Raw genomic sequence first — 15,927 nt, 5'->3', positions numbered from 1 at the left:
GGACACAAACACTCAGTCCATAGCATGAAATCTGTATCAGTCAAGGTTCTCTAGAGAAACAGAACCAATAGGATCTATATATATACATCTCTCTAGAAAGGGACTTATAAGAAGGTATTGGCTCATGTGAATATGGAAGTTAAGAAGTCCCACAATCTGCTGACTGCAAGCTGGGGACCCAGGAAAGCTGGTGGTATAACCTGACAGCCAGAGGGCCAATGATATAGATTCCAGTCCAGATCTGAAGGCCTGAGAAGCAGGGGTAGCAAGGGCAGGGGAAGACCCACATCCCAGCTAAAGTAGTCAGAGACCAAATTCAACCTTCTTCTACCTTTTTGTTCTGTTTATATCCTGAACAGATTGGATACAGTCCACCCACACTGGGGAGGGCCATCTGCTTGACTCAGTTCACCAATTCAAATGCTAATCTTTTCCAGAAACACCCTAACAGATATATCTGGAAATGATATTTATCTGGGCATCCCATGGCCCAATCAAGTTGACACATAAAATTAACCGTTGTCATAATCCAATGGGGAGAAAATGGTGCCTGAATATGAGCAGTGGTTGGGTGGCTGGAAGGAAGGAGATGGATTGCGCAGTCTCTAGCAGCCATAGTCAGCGAACTTCATGCTAATCAGAGGTGGGGGTGAGAAAGATGAGTCTAAGACAACTGATGGTTTTGGTAGGATGAGTAGTGGTCACATTAAGTGAGACCCTTTTTCTTTCTTTCTCCTTTCTTTTTTCTTTCTCTTTCTTTCTCTCTTTCTTTCTTTCTCTCTCTCTCTCTCTCCCTCCCTCCCTCCCCCTTTTTCTCTCTCTCTCTCTTTCTCTCTTTCTTTTTATTGATGGAGTTATGTAGTTTTGCTCTTGTTGCGCAGGCTGGAGTGCAATGGTGCGATTTTGGCTCACCTCAACCTCTGCCTCCTGGGTTCAAGTGATTCTCCTGCCTCAGCCTCCCGAGTACCTAGGATTACAGGCTTGCGCCACCATGCCCAGCTAATTTTGTATTTTTAGTAGAGACAGGGTTTCTCCATGTTGGTCAGGCTGGTCTCGAACTCCCGATCTCAGGTGATCTGCCCACCTCGGTCTCCCAAAGTGCTTGGATTACAGGCGTGAGCTACCATGCCAGGCCGAGACCCTTTCTTGTGCATTGCCATGGTGAAATACCAGCCTGGTATTACCATTTCTTCCAAAGCTTTGCTAACATCTCTGAAAATCCTAGCACATTCCCTTCAGTGGTCCCCTATATTCCCTTGCCTGAGGGATCTCCCTACCTACATGCCATGCCTCCCCATTTCACCCATGGGCCCCAGAGGGGTATAGCAGGCATCAGTGAGGTACTGGTTCTTTCTCCCTGGGCTTATAGTCCCACTGTGTTGAGTACCTTGTCCTCCTCTGTTCTGGGTCACCTCCCTGTGCCACAAACATCTACCTTCCAGGAGAGGATCACAAACTGTAGGACTGAAGACTAGATTTCAACCCATAGATGTCTATGATTTGGCCTGCTCTGTGTATGTGTGTGTACACACACACACACACACACACACACACAGAAATGTAAATGCCTTTGAAGGAGGGACCAGGCTCTCTGGTACGTCATGTTCCCTCAATCCTTCTGGTTGCCTCACCTTTGGCCTGCTTTGCTCATTTCCCTTCATGCCTGACAGCCACAGGCTTCTATATGTCTAAGCCCCACTGGAAGGAAAGATGTAGGGGGTCTGGTCCACCAAGGGGCGGCATCTTGAACAACAGAGCACTGACTTTCTTGTCACATCTTTCTCATGCTTGCTCACAGAAGGATAAGCACTTGGAGAGAAATGGCTGGCTTCCTATAGAAGATTACCAAAAAGACCAAGCTATCTTCCCTTGAGAATAAAACCCAATTGCCTGTATATTAGATTGAACTATATAAAATTGTCCATGTTCAACTTTGCCCTATAAAGATGACAATTTCACATGATTCAACCTATTAACATGGCCCTGGCTTAGTCACTAGTAGGACAGTGGTTCTCAGCCTTGGTTGCAACTTAGAATAAACGGAAGTTTTAAAAAATATTCTTGCTAGGATCTCACCACAAGACTATTAAATTCAAATCTTTGCAGATGGGGACAGGCATAGAGCTATTTAAAAAGCTCCTCTGGGCTGGGCACAGTGGCTCAAGCCTGTAATCCCAGCACTTTGGGAGGCCAAGGCAGGAGGATCACTTGAAGTCAGGAGTTTGAGGACAGCCTGGCCAATGTGGCAAAACCCCATCTCTACTAAAAATACAAAAATTAGCCAGGCATGGTGGCACGCGCCTGTAGTCCTAGCTACTCAGGAGGCTGAGGCAGGAGAATCTCTTGAACTCAGGAGGCAGAGGTTGCAGTGAGCTGAGATCGCGCCTCTGCACTCCGGCCTGGGCGACAGAGGGAGACTTTGTCAGAGAAAAAAAAAAAAAAAAAAAGCCCCTCTGCCCCGACTGAGAACTGTCCTCTAGCACATCCCCCAGCCAGCCATGAGAGAGGCTCAGACAGCCTTCTGCTGAACTCCTTACCACATTATCCATGGATAACAGCCTTCTGCTGAACTCCTTACCACATTATCCATGGATGGTAGAAGCTTCCTGGCTTTCCAAGCAGGGTCTCAAAGAGAAGTCTGAGGAACCCAGAACTTCCATGTGGCTGCAATTACTTCGTGCATTGAATTGAGTCAATAAAAATTAAAGAGCTTCCATCACAACAACAAAACAATGTGTATTAAATACCAATATGCCTGTGGTACCATCCTAGGCATATTACAAAAGTATTGCCTTGTGGGAATTAGCAATGCGGAATTTGCAATATTGTCTCCACTCAATCCCTTGAAGAGTCATATGTGGCATTAGAGAAATTCACAACAAACTGGAAAATGTCAAAGATGTGGCCCTGGACATTTACTGAAGCGTATATACCACAAAAAAGTGTACATTTTGGGGTAGTTAAACAAATTTCTATAGCCATACATGACAGTTAAGTGAAACACAGCTTTGAGAGCCACAACTTCTCTGCATTTCTTACTAACTCTAGAAATCTAACATATCCATTAATGTATTTTTCTTTTTGCTTTTACTGTGCAGATTTAAAGAACAAAATTAGGTAAATATATTTTCAGAATAAAAGAGAAAACAACCCGTATTACTTTTGGGAGTGATGAAAATGTGCTAAAATTAGATTATGTTAACGGTTGCTCAACTCTGTAAATATACTAAAAGACACTGAGTATATTTTAAGCAAGTGAGTTTTGTGGTATGTATATCTCAATAAAGCTTTTCTTAAAAATAATATTGCTAGAGTGAAAAAATAACCGGAAGATTCCCACCACTTTCAGAATCCGCAGCCCGAATGTCTCAGCAGAGAAGCTGGGTGTGCCTGTGTATGTATGTGGCTCATGATGCTGTCCCTGGGATGTGAGTTGTTTGCTCAGATGGCATTGACAGGGGTGCCACGTGATGGGGTGAGTGGGCAGTCCGTTGCTATAAGCAAGAGGCGGGCTGGGAGTAGCTCTGCAGAGCTGGTGGCAAAATGAAAGAAAGGAGTTTGCCCCATTGGGAAAGAAATGCAGAAGCAGCTGTCCACAGACAGCCCAGTGCAGAGAACAAACCTGCCTGGGAAGCAGCTGAGGCAGGGCACATGCTCCTGGAAGGAAACAAAGAGATACATGTGCTCCTTTACTCACTAGCCTTCCCTGTCACTCCCCAGGCTCCTGGCACCTTGGAACAGCGTGAGCTTTCCTAGGGCTCCTCTCAACTTGCTTGATGTAGAATTAACTTAATTAGTTTCAGAGGGATCCATCATGATGGCTGTATTACCTAGGTTAAAAGAAACTGTGTGTGCATGCATGCGTGTGTATTTTGCCTTCGTGTACGCAAAAGCACCTTGAGACAATATCCTCCTTCTAACTTGGGATTGCTGGACTGTTATTGGAGTCCTAGGGCTTGACACATTGGCAGAGACTTGGAAATTCTGAAACAGTTTAAGGAAAATGCTTACAATGATGAAGGGACCAAGAAACAAGTCTCTGGGGCTCAATTCCCTGCTCTGCAGTACCTGTTCTCAAACTTTCCTTTCAAGCATTGCATAGCTACCATGGGCCATGTGCCGTGTTAGTGTTACAGAAGACGCAGATGTCAATACAACCCGGGGAACGGGGTCAGACAGATCCCCAAAGACTTCAATACACCCCACCGCAAGACAGTTACAAATAAAGTGCTGGGTCTCAGAAGCCAAGGAAAGCATGTGCAGTTGGGAAGGCTATGAAAGGCTTCATGAACAAGAAGCACTGAAAGCTGTATAACATTTTTACTGGTGGGAGTGAGGTGGATTTCCTGGAGGAAGAATCAATGTGATCACAACCATAAGGGCAGGGAAAGGCGAGCAAGTGAGCCTCTTAGGGTGGAGGATAAGGAATTAGCAGAAAATGGGCCTGAAAAGGTGACTATGGCAGTAAATGCCAAGCACAGGTGTTCCTATTGAATTCTGCAGGCCACAGACAAGCTTCTGGTGGGTTCCACACTGAGGCTAATTCCAAGATTGGGGTTCCACATTGGGGCTACTATCCTTCCTTCTGCTAAGGATGCCTACCACCCTTGGCTGGAGGGGGACAGCCAAATTCCTGCTCTGGTATTTAACTCAATAAGCTTCAACACATCAATGTGGAGAAGGTACTTTGTATGAGGCACTCTACAAGTGGGAATAAAAATGAAATAGTGTATGTCTTTAAAAATCCTTGCAGTTTGGGAACAAGGAAGAAAGATGAAGAGGAGATTAGATAAAGACACGTAGAACCATACATTGTATGAGTGGTAAAAGGAGCAACACAGGAGTTTTGACAAAGTGCTCAGACCTCCTTAATTGGGGTTCCTGCCAGCTTCTCAGAATGGGAACCAGGCTTTCTTCATCTTTGCATGGTCTGGTAACTCAGTGCCTGGCATTTGGTAGACATTCATTAAATGAATGAATGTATGCATCAGCGAATGAATGAATAAACAAACAAATGAACAATTCTCCTGTCATGCCTATCTGCTGAAGATGGCAGCTGTACGTTCACAGAGCACTGCCTAACTTTGGTTCATATTATTCCTCTCTTCTCCTACCCATATTTTGCTCACCTCAATACCAGCCCACACTGTTTTCCTGGACTGTGATTCTTTCAGTGATCACAGAGTCTGTGCTGCATTAAGTGTCCCTATTCCTTGCAGCTGCTTCCTGTGTGCTAGTCACGTAAACGCCCTTCTTAAGTGATTGCATCCCTCATAATATTTAGAATATATTGACTGTTGATTGGTTGGAAAATAACTCAGTACAGGGGGAGAGGGCAGAAACTGACATTGTGGAGTGTCAGGCACGGTGCTGGTGCTATGCATACACTCGAGAAGGGTCTGGGTAATGCAGCACGGAGAAGGGAAAACTTGGGGGCAGAACAATTTTGTCGTCTGAAAGCCTTTCACAGAGAGGCCCTGAACCCATGGCTCTCCTTCTCCGAGGACAGAAAAGGAGGAAGTGTATCTGTCCTGCAGTAGGTGGGATGGATAGATGGATGCGAAATTAAGCACTGAAGTGGGATGCTTGGAGAGGCAATGACTGCCCCCTGCCCCACCTGAAAATCCTTAAAGACAGAAGGGATCATCCGCCCAGGGAGCTGAGGCTGCAGGATAAGCTGGCCTTTTCCTGAACAGTGACAGTTGGAGCGTTCACCCTCACTGTCCTTCTCAGAGTTACAGGCAAGAAAGGAGAATCCTTTTGAGTAAAGTGTCTTAAAGGAACTGTTGATTTACCCTTTTGCTTTATGATCTCCTGATGTAGTGAGCAAGGTTCAGGGATATTAGCCAACTGCAGGCAGACCGATCTTCCTGTGCAGAGAAATAAGGTAGATTCTCATTATCACCCAGCTCATTTTCCCAAGAATTATATATTCCCTGGCCAGAAAACAACCTCTAAACCTCCAAACCTTTTCAACTACACGCAGCAAAAGGCTGATACAAAGCCTTCTGCATTTGACTGTACGCCCCCTGCAGAGATTGATACTGCCTCCCTAACTACATTGTCTGGAGCGGGTGTCAAGCCCAATTATTTCTCTAGGATCTCCTGATAGTAAATGCTCAGTAAATACACAGATGAATAACAGCTAATCCTACACAACAATCTTAGAGTACTTTCCCCTCACATTTCCTAACTTAATCCTCACAATAACCCTGTGAAGTTATTAACTCCCATTTTCCAGTTAAGGAAACTGATGCTCAGCAAAGTTAACTGGCATATCCGATATCATACAGCCAGTAAGAAAGAATTCTGTTCAGTACACCTTACTGATTAAATGAACTATGTGGCCTGAAGAAAAAGGTGTCAGCTCAGTCTTTCCCCCTCACGCATCTTATTCCATGGAGTAATCTGCATTATATTTCAGGGTCAGTCACACTAAGTTTGCGCTTTAGTACATGGTGAATAAACGGATGGACACAGTGGCGCTCTGTATAAAGTCAGCGGAAAGCAAACAAATGGAAGGGAGAATCTTTCATTCACACCATTTATCCGCGCCCACTGGGTGCACTGCGGTCGGGCACTGGCGACCCAGGGGCGACTGACCTGCCCTCATGGGGCTTACGGTCCTTAGCAAAAGACAGATGTAAAACAACTAATATTACAGTAAATGAATCATAATTTTGTGGGATACTCCTGAAAGTATGTAGCAGGACGCTCTGCTCTGGTCCGAAGGAAGAGCCATTTGCACTCAGTGGGAAGGCTAGCCTTTTTCTGGGCAAAAGAGGCGGGGGATACATTTAGATAGGCAGAAGCTCCGAGCAGAAGTCAAGGCAAATTAAAAAAGCAACAGGAGGAAGGAAAATGCTTCTCACAAACAGAAGCTGACCTAGGGGACCGCAACTCTCCAGTCCTGCTGCCTGGCTGCCTACCTACCCAAGAAAAGCAGGAAAGAAAAAGCGAAGATGGGGTGAGGGGGATGGAGGACAAATAAAGGAAAAGAAAAAAGAAAGAGCGAAGGAAGTGAGAAGCGAGAGGCCAGTTTATGTAAGCGGGCGGGGCGGCGCGGCCGAGAGGTGTAGAGACCGGCACCGGCGCCGGCGCCGGCGCCGAGGGAGTTAAGCCGACGGGCCTGGTACGGAAGAGGTTAAGGGGGGCCGTCCGGCGCGGGTCCGGTAGGGGCCGCCTACTGGGGCAGGGGCGGGGCCGCGCCGAGCGAGCGCTGGGATTGGCCGCGGGGCAGGCGTTACGCTAGGACGGTACCAACAGTCGGGGGCCGCGGAGGCGGGGGGTGGGTGTGGGACTGCCGCTCTGCGCGGGGAGAGGTGGCCTGGGAATGGCCGGGCCGGGGGTGGGCGGGAGCCGCAGTAGCGGCGGCGGCTGGGGGCGGTGAGCGCGGCGTGGGGCTGCCCCTCCCCGGAGGCGGCGGGGGCGGCCGGGCCCGCGCCGCACCGCACCGCGCGGGCGGCCATGGAGCTAGCCTAGGGCCCGACAGGTGAGTGGCTTGGGGGCGGGGGAGGGCGCGCGACCCCCGCCCCCGGCGCGGCGGGCGGGAAAATGCGGACCGGCACGCGGGCGGGGCGCGGTGCGTGGCGCGCGCTGGGCTGGGGCCGCCCGGGGGCGGGGCGCCTCCCTGAGGGGCCGGGCACCGGTGCCCTGAGCCGTCCCCAAGTGGCCGCGGGCGGGTCCCGGGCGAGGGCCCGAGGCTTCCTGGGAGACCCGCTCGGGCCGCGCGTCGCTGCCTGCGGTCGCGGCTGAAGGGACGCGGCCTCGGCCGCCACCTCCCTGGCCCACCTGAGGCGCGGGCCCCACCTGGGGCCGCCTCAGGCTGCCGGGGGTCCTTCTAGTGACCGTCTCTCGTCCCCTTCCGCGGTCTCCAGAGGCGATTGGCCCCGGTGTCTCTCTTGTGTTTCCCGGAGTGCCCGTTGCGACAGCCCAGGGAACGCGCCCTCACGGGGTCTTTGCTGGGCCCGCCTCGTGGCCAGGAAGCGCGAGTGACCTGCAGGCCGGAGGCGGGAGGCGGGAGGCGGGGCAACCGTACCCGGGGCCCGCGGTCTCTTGGGGTCGTGCGCCGGGCGCTCGCAGAAGGGCACAACTTAAGGAATGCTATGTTAGCCCTCAGTGGGCTGCGCTTGAGATTTCATTTCCGGGTGTGACGGCCCCGCGATTAAGAGCGGACCGATACGTTGCCCTTAGTGATGAATGTGAATAGTTGTCGAGCTGCGTCCTTGATTGTGGGTTCTGATAAGAGATTCATTCTGATCTGACTTCTTTTAACCTGCCAGTCTCCGGATAGGAAGACAAGGGGTAGAAGGATGAATTGGAGGGAAAATAGGGGTAACAGGGCTTGGTTAGTCTTTATGGAATTATTAGTCCTTTTAAAGGCCATACCATCATTGGGATGGACATAAGGAGTTTCTAATTTGGGAAAATGAGAGTTGCTTGGTATTGCGACTTGGGTCTAGTGCCAGATATCAGCATCTTCCCCACCCAGCCAGCTTCCCTCTGGATGTTTGATTTCTCACTTGGAAGTGAAGTAGGAATGTGGGGTTTTTTTAGCCTTTAGCCTTTAAATTGTAGGACTTTATAAATCTATAATCTGGTACAAGTTAAGATTGCCATTTATTAGCCACGCCTATCCTTCTTGCATTGTAAATTCTTGCATAAATTTCACTGGCGTTGATTTCTAAAAATCTGGTTAGGGATCTCTGTGCTTATGTATTACAAACATTTGAGTTTATGCAGGATCTTTGAGCTAAGCTTAGAGCAGTTCCTCAAATAGGATTTGTTATCACGACTGTCTTTGAGAAACTGAGGTACAAATGGTGAAGATGCTAAATTATTTGCCCAGACTCATAGCCAATCTCAGGGAGATTTAAAATCAATGTTTTCTATTAATAACTTTTCTAAAGTTTGCAAAGATGTTGGACTTTGGCCTCTAGAACCGTACGATGGAATCAGTCAGCAGGAGTCCCTTTCCCATTTGAAATTGCTTATCAAAGGAGAATTAAAAAGGCACACACAAGTGTAATAATTCAGACTCTCAGCCCCACTGATGATAAAGTGCAGTGATAAATATGGATACGGGTTAAAGATGATCAAGACGTCTTGGAGTTCACAGCATTTCTTTTCTGGCTGGTGAAAATGTGACATTGGTACGCGCTATTCGTTTCTCTAGAACTAGCAGAACAATAGCTATGTTTTGGTGAATTAATGGAAGCTAGAAAACACATGCCCTGCTTTTCTTTTTGGTTCTTAAGATTAGAGAAAAAGAAATCACTGTTTCTATCATCTTTATTTTTATGATCTTTTATATCATGGAATTACTTTATGTTAAATTGATACTTTCTTGACTTTTAGTTCATTCTCTCGATTTCCATTTGTAGATTCCAGCCCTTTCACACAGCCTTAAAGTTTCTGCTTCTTATCTCTTCTGAATTTTAAATTCCTAAATGAAATTTTCTGTTCCTTTACTTTCAGGGCAGACTTCAGCTTCCTACACTTTGTGTGTCTATCATTTCATTGGTGTAAAACCCTAAAGCCAGATACTTCTATTAATGCAAAAACACTGGCTATCAATCCAGCTGCCCAATTAGCCTAGCCAGAACAGACTGCAGGAGCAAGGTTGTGAAGCTGCACCTGACTGGAACCTACACAGGCTACTCCCAGGCTGCAGGTGGCTTAGAACACCATATAATCACAGAAGCAAATAACACACCTCTACAGCATGTTTTGAACAGTAATCTGAAACACATTTTCTAGGCTTTTTTTTTTTTTTTGACAAAGGAACTAAACAATTTAGTATGTACATTAGAATATTTCCCCTTCCCTCATACTGTTGTCCATTTATTCATTCAACTGACAAATATTTATTGTACACCTTCTACATACAGGCACTGTCAGGTGCAGAGAGAAAAATACACAGATACACAGATTACTGTAACAATTACAAGCAACTGCAGGGCCTCATTGTAACTGTGCTCCCCATCCCAATCCACAAAACCACCTGGCACTTAGTCCCAGAAGGACCTGACATTCAGATTTGGAAGACAGTCTCCTTTGTTTTTTTGGTTGTTTTTTGAGATGGAGTCTCGCTCTGTCACCAGGCTGGAGTGCAGTGATGCAATCTTGGCTCACTGCAACCTCTGCCTCCTGGGTTCAAGCGATTCTTCTACCTCAGCCTCCTGAGTAGCTGGGACTACAGGTGTGCACCACCACGCACAGCTAATTTTTGTATTTTTAGTAGAGGCGGGGTTTCGCCGTGTTGGCCAGGATGGTCTCGATCTCTTGACCATGATCCGCCTGCCTCGGCCTCCCAAAGTGCTGGGATTACAGGTGTGACTACTGCCCCGGACCAACTGTCTTTTTATGTATTCTTACAGAATACAAAGAACGCCCTCCTGCTTCAGTTATGAGATTGTGGCAGTCACCAAGAGACAGCCTTTAGTTTAGGATTTTACGCCAGTGAAATGGTAGACACATAAAGTGTAGGAAACTGAAGTCTGCCCTGAAAGTAAAGGAACAGAAAATTTCATTTAGGAATTTAAAATTCAGAAGAGATAAGAAGCAGAAACTTTAAGGTTGTGTGAAAGGGCTGGAATCTGCAAATGGAAATCAAGAGAATGAACTAAAAGTCAAGGAATTATCAATTTAACATAAAATAATTCCATGATATAAAAGATTATAAAATAAAAGCTAACCACAGAGGTTGTCTCTTGGTGATTGCCACAATCTCATAACAGAAGCAGGAGGGCATTCTTCGTATTCTGTAAGAATACATAAAAAGACAGTTGGTCGGGAGCGGTGGCTCACACCTGTAATCCCAGCACTTTGGGAGGCCAAGGCAGGCGGATTGTGATCAAGAGATTGAGACCATCCTGGCCAACATGGTGAAACCCCATCTCTACTGAAAATACAAAAATTAGCTGTGCGTGGTGGTGCATGCCTGTAGTCCCAGCTACTCAGGAGGCTGAGGCAGGAGAATCGCTTGAACCCAGGAGGCAGAGGTTGCAGTGAGCCAAGATTGCATCACTGCACTCCAGCCTGGTGACAGAGCGAGACTCCATCTCAAAAAACAACCAAAAAAACAAAGGAGACTGTCTTCCAAATCTGAATGTCAGGTCCTTCTGGGACTAAGTGCCAGGTGGTTTTGTGGATTGGGATGGGGAGCACAGTTACAATGAGGCCCTGCAGTTGCTTGTAATTGTTACAGTAATCTGTGTATCTGTGTATTTTTCTCTCTGCACCTGACAGTGCCTGTATGTAGAAGGTGTACAATAAATATTTGTCAGTTGAATGAATAAATGGACAACAGTATGAGGGAAGGGGAAATATTCTAATGTACATACTAAATTGTTTAGTTTCTCTTTTTGTCAAAAGAAAAAAAGCCTAGAAAATGTGTTTCAGATTACTGTTCAAAACATGCTGTAGAGGTGTGTTATTTGCTTCTGTGATTATATGGTGTTCTAAGCCACCTGCAGCCTGGGAGTAGCCTGTGTAGGTTCCAGTGAGGTGCGGCTTCACAACCTTGCTCCTGCAGTCTGTTCTGGCTAGGCTAATTGGGCAGTTGGATTGATAGCCAGCGTTTTTGCATTAATAGAAGAACTTAGAGCTCTTGGTAATGGGCATGCCAATAGCATTGACCTGACTGCCCTTGTCCCTTACTTTGAAGGTGGAAGAGGGGAGTTTTCCCTTCTTAGAGTACTTCTCCAGCAGTTCCTTCTTCTACACCTACATATATCTTCCTGTTTTCCTTCAGCTGTCGCTGTAACCCCAAGTACTAATGAATTCATTAACATAGGCCTGGGCTGCAGAACAGAAGCTTACTTTGCTATTGAAACGAGCTTCTGACTAACTTATAATGTCATCATGACTGCTCGAGCTGCCTAGAAGAGAACATAATGCAAAGATCTCACTTCTGATTTGGTCTTTCTTATCAAAAACAAGAGAAGAAATGCCTATCTCCGATGTAAAGAATCTGGGGGGTGCATCTGTCATCCCAGTACGAGATAAGAAAAATGTAAGCTGATGCAGAAAAGAGACCTTGAACTTTGGTGAATGTTTAAGGTCTGTACTTTCTGGCAAGATAACCCCTTTAGAGAAGAGGGTGCTAACTTGGGCATGTTATAAAGGCAGGTCAAGGAATATGAAATTATGAATGTGTAAAGAGGACAGAACCAAGTACAGAGGGAGGCAGTGAAGTCTATCATTCCATGCTCTCAGATGTTAACTTTCTGCTTTATATACATAGCAATGCCTCATTTACCTAATAATGTTGGGAAATAAGGTATTATATGCGAAATTTTTTTTTAGTTATACTTTTTGTGGAAAAATTTTTACAATGTATTATATGCTTTGGTTATTGTTACTAGCAGACTGGCAGTAGTTGAGTGAGGCTCTGAGATGATTTAAAAATGTAGGTTGTCCTCTCTGGTTTTTGAATTATTGAATCTACTTGAGTAGGATTCAGTTGTCAGTCTGTGTCTTCTTTCGGTGGTGGAAAGCTGCTCTTTTGCTACTGTTAGTATCCCTGCTGCCCTCTTTTAAATTTGCAGCTTCTAGCAAACTATCACAAGAACAGAAAACCAAACACCGCATGTTCTCACTCATAGGTGGAAACTGAACAATGAGATCACTTGGACTTGGGAAGGGGAACATCACACACCGGGGCCTATCATGGGGAGGGGGGAAGGGGGAGGGATTGCATTGGGAGTTATACCTGATGTAAATGATGAGTTGATGGGTGCTGATGAGTTGATGGGTGCTGACGAGTTGATGGGTGCAGCACAGCAACATGGCACAAGTATACATATGTAACAAACCTGCACGTTATGCACATGTACCCTAGAACTTAAAGTATAATAATAAAAAATTAAAAAATTAAAATTAAAATTAAAAATTAAAATAAATTTGCAGCTTCTTATCTGTGGAGTAGGAGCTTCCTGACATTGAATGTAAAGCAGCTAAATAGGCTTAGTTATGTTCTACCTGCTCTTCTCCGAGTATTAGGGTATGAACTTTGTAACCACTGTTTTTGTTGCCCAGAGACCTTTTTTGTTTGTTTCTTATCGTTGGTGTAGATTGTGAACTTGTGCTCTGTATAGGTGCATTTATGTTCCTGTAGTTCTTTCTGTAGAAAAAAACCAAAATAATATGAAAGTACTTACTCGTGTGGATTCTTGTTTTGGAAAGCACTGCCAATAATATTTGAAGATCTGATTTCAGCCCTGTCTTGTATCATCCTTGGGCAGTGTGTTAGACAACCTCCTTTCTTCCTTTTAGCATTTCCAAATTGTCCTTACTCTCAATCCCAGCCAATAATAGGAACCAGGTTGGCAATAGCGGTGGCCTTGAAAGGTGGAAGCAGGATATACAGAAGGTGGCAACTTTAAATTGAGTGCATATAATTGGTATACATATTCGATATTTCTGCATCTTTTATATACTGTATGCCTGAATTCATTGTAGGACTTATTTCGCCATGTCTCTGAAAGAGGCAGTCTTTAAACCAGAGAGTTGCCAGTTTAGAAGAAATTCTTATAACCCTAAAGGTCTTTCTCCCTTGCCCTTCTCTCCTTTTATTCCACAAACACTTATCAGATACCTCTTACAGGCCCTGCACTGTGCTAAGTTACTTGGAAGTACAAAACATGAATAAAATCTATCCCATCCTCGAAAAACTCACAGTATATTAAAAGAGACAGATGTGCCAAAAAAAAAAAAAAAAAAAAACTGTGTGTGTGTATGTGTGTTCATATTATAACAGAGGGATCATGCTTGGAGCCACCTAGCTGTAATTTCAGCACAGATCTGTTTGAGGTTCTACTGTTTCTGAAAGTGATCTGTGTGGGCTGTCAGCTTGACATACCATAGAATATAAGGCTAAAAATGCGAGGTCTATTGTTGTATAAAGTTTATGTGGTTTTCCAAGAACTGTAATGAATTGAACACTAAAGATGGAAAGCATATGAAAAGCTGAAGGAAAATGTTGTTTTATTTGTAATTCTGTATTTCAGCACTATGCAGGAATTACCTTCTATGATCTAGCCTTAAATGGTGGTTCTATACTGACAGTTGAGCTGTGAAATACCTGGAACTTGGGAAGTTTCATTATACCTGGTTTATTTAAAGGAAAATGCAAATTGTTACTCATTTCCACGTAGTGTCAAGATTACTGTGTGTGTGGGTTTTTTAGAACAGAACTTGCCAGCAGTATGAGCTAAAGTTTTTTTCTTTTCATTTTTCACGGAAGAGCGTTGCCCTAAATCAAGATTTAAATGGGACAGGTTGCAGGGATTTGTTTTTTTTTTCAGTTTACTTATTGAAATTATTCGGCCGGGCGCGGTGGCTCAAGCCTGTAATCCCAGCACTTTGGGAGGCCGAGACGGGCGGATCACAAGGTCAGGAGATCGAGACCATCCTGGCTAACCCGGTGAAACCCCGTCTCTACTGAAAAATACAAAAAACTAGCCGGGCGAGGTGGCGGGCGCCTGTAGTCCCAGCTACTCTGGAGGCTGAGGCAGGAGAATGGCGTGAACCCGGGAGGCGGAGCTTGCAGTGAGCTGAGATCCCGCCACTGCACTCCAGCCTGGGCGACAGAGCGAGACTCCGTCTCAAAAAAAAAAAAAAAAAAAAAAAAAAAAAGAAATTATTCAGTTACTGCCTATTTCATTTGTACTTTCACATCTAGCAAGAAAGACTACCTTAATGCTTCATTAATGCCTGGTGATGGTCTTAGTTTCCTTCCTTCAGAGGGAACTTGTTAGAGAATTTCACATAAGGGATTCTGAGTTTACAGATGTAAATAAATGTTTAAATGGAAGTGAAAACAGTAAGGAAAACCTGACACTTGGACCAATTTGGATTATGTGAGAATTAGATTTTGTATACCTGTACTCTTAAATTACTCTTAAGGCTTATCTTAAGGGCTTTAGCACATGAAAAGCTGTATCTTTAAAACACAGAACTAATTTTCCAAACTGAAAACAGTTGTGAAAGGCGTTCTATTTTAGCCTTTTTTTGTGAAATGGGAAAAGTTCATGCTTCCCATCTGTTTCAGTTACATTGAATGTGGTAGAATTGAACTTTGTAGAGAAGAGAAACAGGTTGGCCAAATTCGTGACAGCCTCCCAGTCTTCTGCTTTGCATGACACTCACTCTGAAGATATCTATTTGCATAGTCTTATCTACTTCTCAAATTTAGGCAAGGATTTGGTTCAGAAATACAAGACTACTAATTACTACTAAACTCTTAGTAATGCAATATGTGGATTTGGCCCCTCACTATGTAACCAAGAAGACAACATTATGGTGTATTGATTCCAATGAGGGTTTTCTTTGTCATTTTTCTCCTCTCAGGAGGTCATCTTTGTGTTTTGGTATGGTGATAATGACTAACAAGTGATTGCTGTGGGTCATCCAGGCACTAATCTTAGCACAATACATGTAGAGATCTCAATCTTTTTTTTTTTTTTTTTTTTTTTTTTGAGACAGGATCTTGCTCTGTCGCCCAGGCTGGAGTGCAGTGGCATGATCTTGGCTCACTGCAACCTCAGCCTCCTGAGTAGCTGGCTCATTCATTTTTAACAACCCTGTGAGTTAGGTAATAGTATTCTTGTTTCATTTTTTTTATATGCAGAAACTGAGACCCAGAGAGGTCAGAAGTTAAATCTCTTTCCCAAGACCCACATTAGGTGGTAAAGGAAGCATCCAGCATTCTGAATCCAGAGGACATGCTTTAACCCCTCTGCTACAGAAAGCTTATATTTAAAATAAAAAGGTGAATTAAGAAGCTATTTCTTGAATGGAGAATTAGCAGAGAAAGGAAGAAAACATATCTGTAGATACTGATTAATGCTATTACTTGGTATTAGTTTTTATTTCTAGTTGAAGACCCTCATGTGAAGATGAAAGGAAGAATAGCGTGCTGTT

General features: G+C 44.9%; 1 protein-coding gene across 1 annotated transcript in view; it reads left to right on the top strand.

The window, feature by feature from the left end:
- Positions 1 to 7,372: 7,372 nt before the first annotated feature.
- The window catches only part of FAM20B (FAM20B, glycosaminoglycan xylosylkinase), a 48,365-nt gene continuing 39,810 nt past the window's right edge, over positions 7,373 to 15,927 (top strand). Inside the window, exon 1 of the mRNA XM_025368736.1 lies at positions 7,373 to 7,492. The gene's annotated coding sequence lies outside the window, so the exon portion shown is untranslated. The remainder of the gene's footprint in view (positions 7,493 to 15,927) is intronic.

Source organism: Theropithecus gelada, chromosome 1 (assembly GCF_003255815.1).
Source record: "Theropithecus gelada isolate Dixy chromosome 1, Tgel_1.0, whole genome shotgun sequence".
Taxonomy (NCBI): Eukaryota; Metazoa; Chordata; class Mammalia; order Primates; family Cercopithecidae; genus Theropithecus; species Theropithecus gelada.
The sequence above is the reverse complement of the archived record's forward strand: the minus strand, read 5'-3'. Positions and strand labels throughout refer to the sequence as shown.